Here is a 7,293-nt window from a genome sequence, read left to right as displayed (position 1 = left end):
TGGAAACACCCCCTAAGAAACGGTCGTATAATATCTGTCCAATCCCTCCAATCCTCATTGAGGGGCCAACGTTGGATGATGTCCAACAATTCGATCAACTGGCGTCCATTATTGGACAATTTTATTGAGAGATTCACTGAAAAGTACACGCCACACCAACTGCTTTCAAAATGCCGCAGTAAGGTTGCCAGTAAGTTTTTGGTGTAACTAGCACTTGTATTTGCTATTTGCGTTTGAAATTAAGTATGTAGCGATAGCAATAAGCCTCCAATTTTGGTTTCAACGCAAGGACAGTTTTTAAAATATAATTTGATTGATTGGTTGAACTCATTTAACTAATTTAATCAATTCTGTAATCTGAAAAGAACTTTTGACTTACACTGAACGTGGAGAATTTGACACCACTTATACCTGGTATAATCAACCTGCACAAAACGTTGCATAACGCAGGGCTGTTTTCTGGAACAACATGTGTTGTCATTTCCATATCAACATTTGAATAGGGCTAATAAGATTTGTAAACAAATTTTTGTTTTGCTGATTTCTCTTAATTTGTTATATTTTCAACACAGAAGACATTTGAAATTGATTCTACCAAAGGTTAAGATGTTGATTCATGTGTATCTTTCATGAAATTCAACTCGACAGCGGAATAATGAGCGAAATAAGTTTGTTGACAAAAATCTCATTAGCCCTTTTGAAGAATTGATATTGATTTAGCCCTTCGTTATGCACAATCGCGTTATTATGACAGGCTTAGCGCGGTGTTTCATGGAGCGCGGGCGTTCCTTTCAATCGGGAAAGGCCGAGTGGAATTTTGGGGAAATGCGCTAATAACACAATTTTTTGGGTTTTCCAGTGGGTAGTACGAAGCTGCGTACGTGTCGGGATGTAATACACATTTTTACCATATTTTTCTTGAAAACAACGTAGCTGCAAATTAAAGCCTTTTTCGATTATTATAAAGCTAACGTAAAATTAAATATCCAGTACGTTTCGAAAGACGGTGGATCTGACCAGCATATTATATAAAGAGATACCTAGTAAAGTAAAAGCGGCCGAGTTACTAATGGAATAGATACTCGCGTTTGCACCTGCTTTGTTTTTATGAAATACTACTTCAGATGTTCAGGCACTATTCCAATAATCAAATCCTCAAAGTTTAGAAAGTTTTTGCGCAAAAAACAATTTTTTTATGATAAAGCTTTCTAACAATCCCGTAATTTTCAAACCACGCATTTTAAGCGCACATTATGCATCTATTTTGCTAATAAATAGAACTTTGGAATGTAAACAGGGGGCATGCGAAGAATTCTCTGAAATCATTGTTTGAGCAGATGGTGGGCTATATAGTTTAGTATAATCAGTAGACGGGAGCACGGCGTTTGGCATAAGTTCATTATATTAGGCTTTGACGCCCAGGGTGGCTACGCCACATCGCTTTAAATTTGGTGCTGTCCGACATCGGTCCGCTCCGTCGGACTTAAACTAGTTCATAGTTTCAGTAATCCGGGTAAACGAGTGGATCACAGGCTTTGTGCCGCTCCGGATCCTTGCAGCTAGTGGAAGCGGTTACCAAAGTGCTGGTGCTGAAATCATTAAAAAGGGAGTGTTGCCGTTTTCACTGATTTTCACTCTTCTTCTCTCTCCCTATTCTCTCTGTTTCTGGTAAAATGCTGTTGATGTCGATCAGGGATGCCTTCCAGATTTATCTGGATTCTTCTAGATTTTTAGGCGTCGTCCAGACATTGAGATTTATTTTTGTCTGATCCAGATTTCAGAGATTTTGTGAAAATTATCCAGACAATATGAAATAACAAAATAAAATACAAACTTCGTTGATTTTTAAACCACTATTTGACAATAGCTGGAAACACCACATATCAACGTTTATTCGCTGACAGTCAACTAAATTTTCCGAATTTTCATCTGCATTCTGCAAAAATTCTGAAACCTCAGACATTAAAATTTAATCTATTCCACGGATTGTCTAAGCTGAAAATTGAGCATTGGAATTTCTAGTGGGCGCAACTACAGAATTTTCAGTAAGTCGAGACACATTTGTTTGACAACCAAAAAAATGTTCAAATATAGCTCATAGATGGAACTTCCTCAAAAAATTGGTCATCCAGACAATTCCAGACTTTTTCCAAAAATATTACATATCTTCTGGAAAAACACTGTCGATTCCGCGAAGGAGTGTTGTTCTAAAGACGACGGAGCCGGTGATGTGGTCTATTACTCTCAGACGACAGCAACCAGGAAATCACAACAGATCACGATGATGATGATGTGCTCAAGACCCAAACTCTGTGACGGGACATTACGGAATCCTTTTATTGAAATTGTAACAATAGTAAATCGTAAATGGTCCTATAAGCATAGGGTTACCTTCCGTTGCATTTGATGTTATATTATGCTTGAGTGAACGCGGTTTTCGGGTTAATGACATTCGGGCAAGTGGTCTATTCGGGTTTATGGCATTCGGGTAAAACAGTGGTTTTCAACCGGGGATGAATTCACCCCCAGAAGTAAATTAGACTATTGTAGAGGGTGAATAATGCGGGGCAACAATTTAACTAGTTATCTTAGCATTTCCCTCAAATATTTGTCTTTATATAGAAATTGAGATGCTTGCGGAGAGTGCTCAGGAACAGGATTTTGATTGTGAAATTATGGTTTTCACCCATTTGAAAATAATCTTTTTCTGATAGGGTAATGATGGTAAGGTCCATTCTGATTAATGAAATTCGGATAAATGGTTTTCAGGCGAACGTCATTCGTGTAAATGACTTTCGAGTGAATGACATTCGGGTGAATGTTATAGACCCCAACAATTATTGCACTCAAATTTGATGCCAAATATTAATATACATACGTGTTCATAATTATGCCAAATGAACATTATGGCAACTGACCATTTCGCCAAACAATCTTATGCCAAACGACGTGCTCCCGCAGTAGGCCGAGAGTCCCTCTGAAGATTGAATATTTATTTTGTGTCCTATGTAATCGATGGACTGAGGAGCTTTTCGGTGTTAATGAGCCGGTATATCTCTACAGCAGAAGAAACGAAATCCATTTAGGTTCCGTCAAACACTGCATACAGAATTGTACAACTACGGCCATACACTAATTACGTAAGGGAATATGGGGGGAGGGGGAGTTTCAAAACATCTTACGAATTCTTATCTAAGGGGAGGGAGGGTTTGTCCTTTCTTACGTAATATCATAAAACGAGTATGAAAAATAAAATCAATATGGAAAATATTATTTTCATAAGAAAAAGGTACTATTTCTTATTTCTGCCATGAACATGTATATTACACAAAACGAGCATATATTGTTGAGCATATATGGTCAAGGAAGGGCGGACCTCCAATTAAAGTATTTTCCGGCAGGATATGATTTTTTAAATTAGTTATGGAATATTATTGATTGCTGGATTGATGGTGTTGGAGCAGTTACAACAATTTCTTGACTCTTGATGGTACATTGTTCTGTTCAGGAACTCGAGTCACCATATACCTTACAAGTTAGGAAGTGTTGATACCGTGTTATTAGGCTAACATCCTTTTTTCAAATTTTCGCTTTCGCAAAGTAGCCGAAAAATGTTCTGTCATGCGATTCTCAAATATCTTGTAGACCGAATATTTGCAGAGTGTGAACTATATTTGACTTCAAGAAAATTCGTAGATAGCCATCTACGAATTTTCTTCGGAGCTACGCGTACGATAAGCGTCACAGTTGGAACTCAGAATTAATTCCCATCAGAAGAGATTTTACATCACAAGGAACTATTTCCGAATATAGCGGAGTTTCTGAATATCTCCCAGCAGTTATTCTGAAATAGACAGTTTTTGGTGACATCAGAGAAATCGTTGAGATAAACAAACGGATTTCTCAAAAGTTGATAATTAACAATATTTAAGCTCTTACGGTGGGGAAAAAATAATCTGTAATGGATTCGTCATGTAAATTACGCCATAATTACACTAGACACAGTAGATATTCGGTGCATCTATGTGTTTATTAGCGAAAAGTGGGAATTTGGTTGCTGACATAGAAAACATATCTAACCGTAATTGTGATCTACCAGGTGCCGATCATCCGTTAGCAGCAAAGAATATATGAATTTCATCTAATTGTTTTCGCCGACGATTTCTATGACACCCGCTCGTCGAATGTTTACACTCTAACAAGCTAGTCTTGTATATGTAAGCCGCGTGTAGGAATTTTTAATAGTACTTGTGTATTACGTTGTTCCTTGTGACCTGGTGATATACGTTTTTATTAATCGGATTGAAGGAATCATTAAAACCAAAGGTGCACAATTTGAAGGGTTATATTAATATTCAGCCCTTGGACAGGTTTCCATGCTTCAAGAAGATTTGACTAGGGAGGGACGAAAATGGAAAAGCTTTCATGGCTTTGTTGGGACTGATTTCTGTGGAATCTCATGAATGAGTGGAGGAATTTTACACATTGCATTTTGACCATTTTTGTATAATTGTAAATTTGTTAAGAGGTTTGCATAGGTTTGACTGAGCATCTGGTCGGATCCTCTAAATAGTGGTTTATTGATTGTCATGTTTGGCATATGTCGTCATATGCGTAATGGTTTTATACTCGATTGATGGCGACAGAAACGGGAGTTTATTCTTAATTTTTTTCTTATTCTATTTTATGGCGTTAGCATATTGTTGTGTTGAATTGGTGTATTGCTTTCTTTTTGTCTTTCTTGACTGCTATTCTTGGTTCTATTTATAGTAGGATTTCAAGCATGAAAACGTACGCGTGTCGTCGGTTGTGTGTCCGTCGTTTAAGGTGCTTAAATAATGCTTGTTTCATACCACTCAGGGTACATTTCGGTTTAAATAGTAACGCGCGCGAGTATTGATGGCATATAAGTCGGCATCTTATTCAATTGTTCGTGGCGAGGAAACAGTAAATAGTTGTTCTATTGTTTATAATAATACCATAGGTTTTGCACGATGAGTGATTCTTGTATTACGAGGTCTTCGATAACATAGGTATTAGCCGTCAAATATCCCAAGGCAGTAAAGTTAATAACTCTGCGTAGTGATGCAATACTCTTAAACTGCCGTGTTTCGCCGGTGTGGAGAGGCAAGGAGTAATAACATCGTTCACATGCCGTTAGATTCAAATAAACGTATATGATATCCCCAACAGCCGGCTGTCTGGAAATGAGGTTAAACAAACTGAGAATTTCCGAATTAAATCAACAAACGATAAATCTATCACAAATTCTCGGCAGCCGGCTGCCCAGAGCAATAAACACATGATAACACTTCTTAGAGTTACATAGATCGTATCGCTTATCACGGTGAATCCTGATTTGTGTAACTTTTTATCCCATTCTACTAACAAAAATTCCTTCCCGTGACAAACGTGGAGATGCAGAGGTATACACGGTCTCCATAACAACGTTTGTTACACTAACATTCCTTTCCTTCCCCGATGACCGTAAGGACGTGGCCGGCGCTGCTATTGACTTTGAAAATATGGAACTCTCGAAACTTGCACATTGAGAATGGATAGCTACTCCCAGGCTCCATTCATTGATTCTCTGTGCAATTTCGCTAGTCCTGGTCAATCGCGGAGTAGCAACTACGAATTGTACGGTTATCATGCTCATGCTCATCTCCCAGCAGTTATTCTGAAATTTCTACTGGGCAAAATTAAGATCCTAATAAAATTACTGCTGATGATTACAGTTGAATTTTGTCATTAATTTTCTTGTAATAATTCTTTAAGTACCGTTTTCGCTATCTTTCTATTTAATGAATTATATGCTTTTTAATTACGAAAATCATGGTAAGATCTTACGTAGGGGGGAGGGGGAGTTCACAAAAATCTTACGAACTCTTATCAGGGGGAGAGAGGGAGGTTGAAAAGTTCTAAAAAAGCCTTACGTAATTAGTGCATGGCCCCTAAGAAGATATATTTCTTCGGCGTTGAAGTCTTTCCAGATGCTTAGGGGCCACTCAGTTCACATTCGTCTTTATCTATACAATTGTCGCTGCTGGTAGCTTGGTATTTGTTTTCGTCCTCTTCATTACGATTGTAAAACCGTTCTTTGTTTTTTTCTGGTGATAGTGCTAAATGTTTGTTTTAAATACTGGCTGAGACATTACTGATCTGCTATACGTTGATGATTGAGTGGTAGTTGCTGGTTGGGCAATAGTTTGTGGTTCAACTTAGGATGTTGAAGTTGAAGGTATTTAGCTTCATTTTGAATTACGACGAGGCGATCATGTGAGGTGGATATTTTAGAAACTGAATTTGTCAAAAGGAATTAGCAGGAAGGTATTTTCAGACCAAAGCTGTGTGCATTCCACATGCATTCATTTGCAGTTCATCGATCTCAGATTGAAGTGCGCAACAATCCAGAGGTTAGGTTATCTCTCGGGAAAGCTTAAAATCGTCAGCATCAGTTTAGACTTAAGTGGCTTGTAGATGTCGTTGATGAATAACACAAATATCTACATTACTCTCTCGAGGACAAGCCGAACAAAAGCACTTCTACTGTCAGGTAACTCCAGATCCACGGTGTCCGCCAGTCTGGCAGCCCAATGCGTTTTAATTTTTCAACAAATACGATGTGGAATTCTGAAGGCTTTCGATAAGTCGACGTAAATTGTAGACGCTTCTCGATTGTCTCAACTACAGTTGAAACGCAGAACATATGGTGGTGGAATGCAATAATATGGTGTACCGTGTTAATAAATAGTTTCAGGGATGAAATTCCTCTATAAATTCTAACATCGCGCACACTCTTATGAATCGGAGTTATTGCAGCGTTTTCCAAGCACTGGGGAAGATGTCACCACTGAGAGATCTGTTGAAGATTAGAGAGACTGGAAATGAGAGGGAAGCCATACAATTTTTGAGAAACGTCAGGGAAGTCGGTCCTGCGTCTTTTGTAGTATCGATTGGTGTACGTCAGGGGGCGCCACGCAGTTAATTCGCGATGCCCCGAATTCCCCTCCACAGTCGACCAAGCGACCGTGAGCCATTCCAATACTTGATTGACTTAAGGATCTTCCAACACGCTCAAAACGTCAACATAGCTTCGCTTTCTATTGAACCGGATCCGTCCTCCAACAACATAGAGGTTTACTACCAGAATGTTGGTGGCTTAAATTCATCAACGAAGAGCTATTTGCTCGCGACCACGGGTTGCGTACTTTGTCACGTCAGATGGTAAAAAAATGCTACTGCCGAGCGACGAAAACAGCTGTCAGTTAATGAAGCTCGACGCTCTAGGAA

Source organism: Topomyia yanbarensis, unplaced genomic scaffold, assembly GCF_030247195.1.
Source record: "Topomyia yanbarensis strain Yona2022 unplaced genomic scaffold, ASM3024719v1 HiC_scaffold_244, whole genome shotgun sequence".
NCBI lineage: Eukaryota > Metazoa > Arthropoda > Insecta > Diptera > Culicidae > Topomyia > Topomyia yanbarensis.
Note: the sequence above shows the minus strand (reverse complement) of the source record.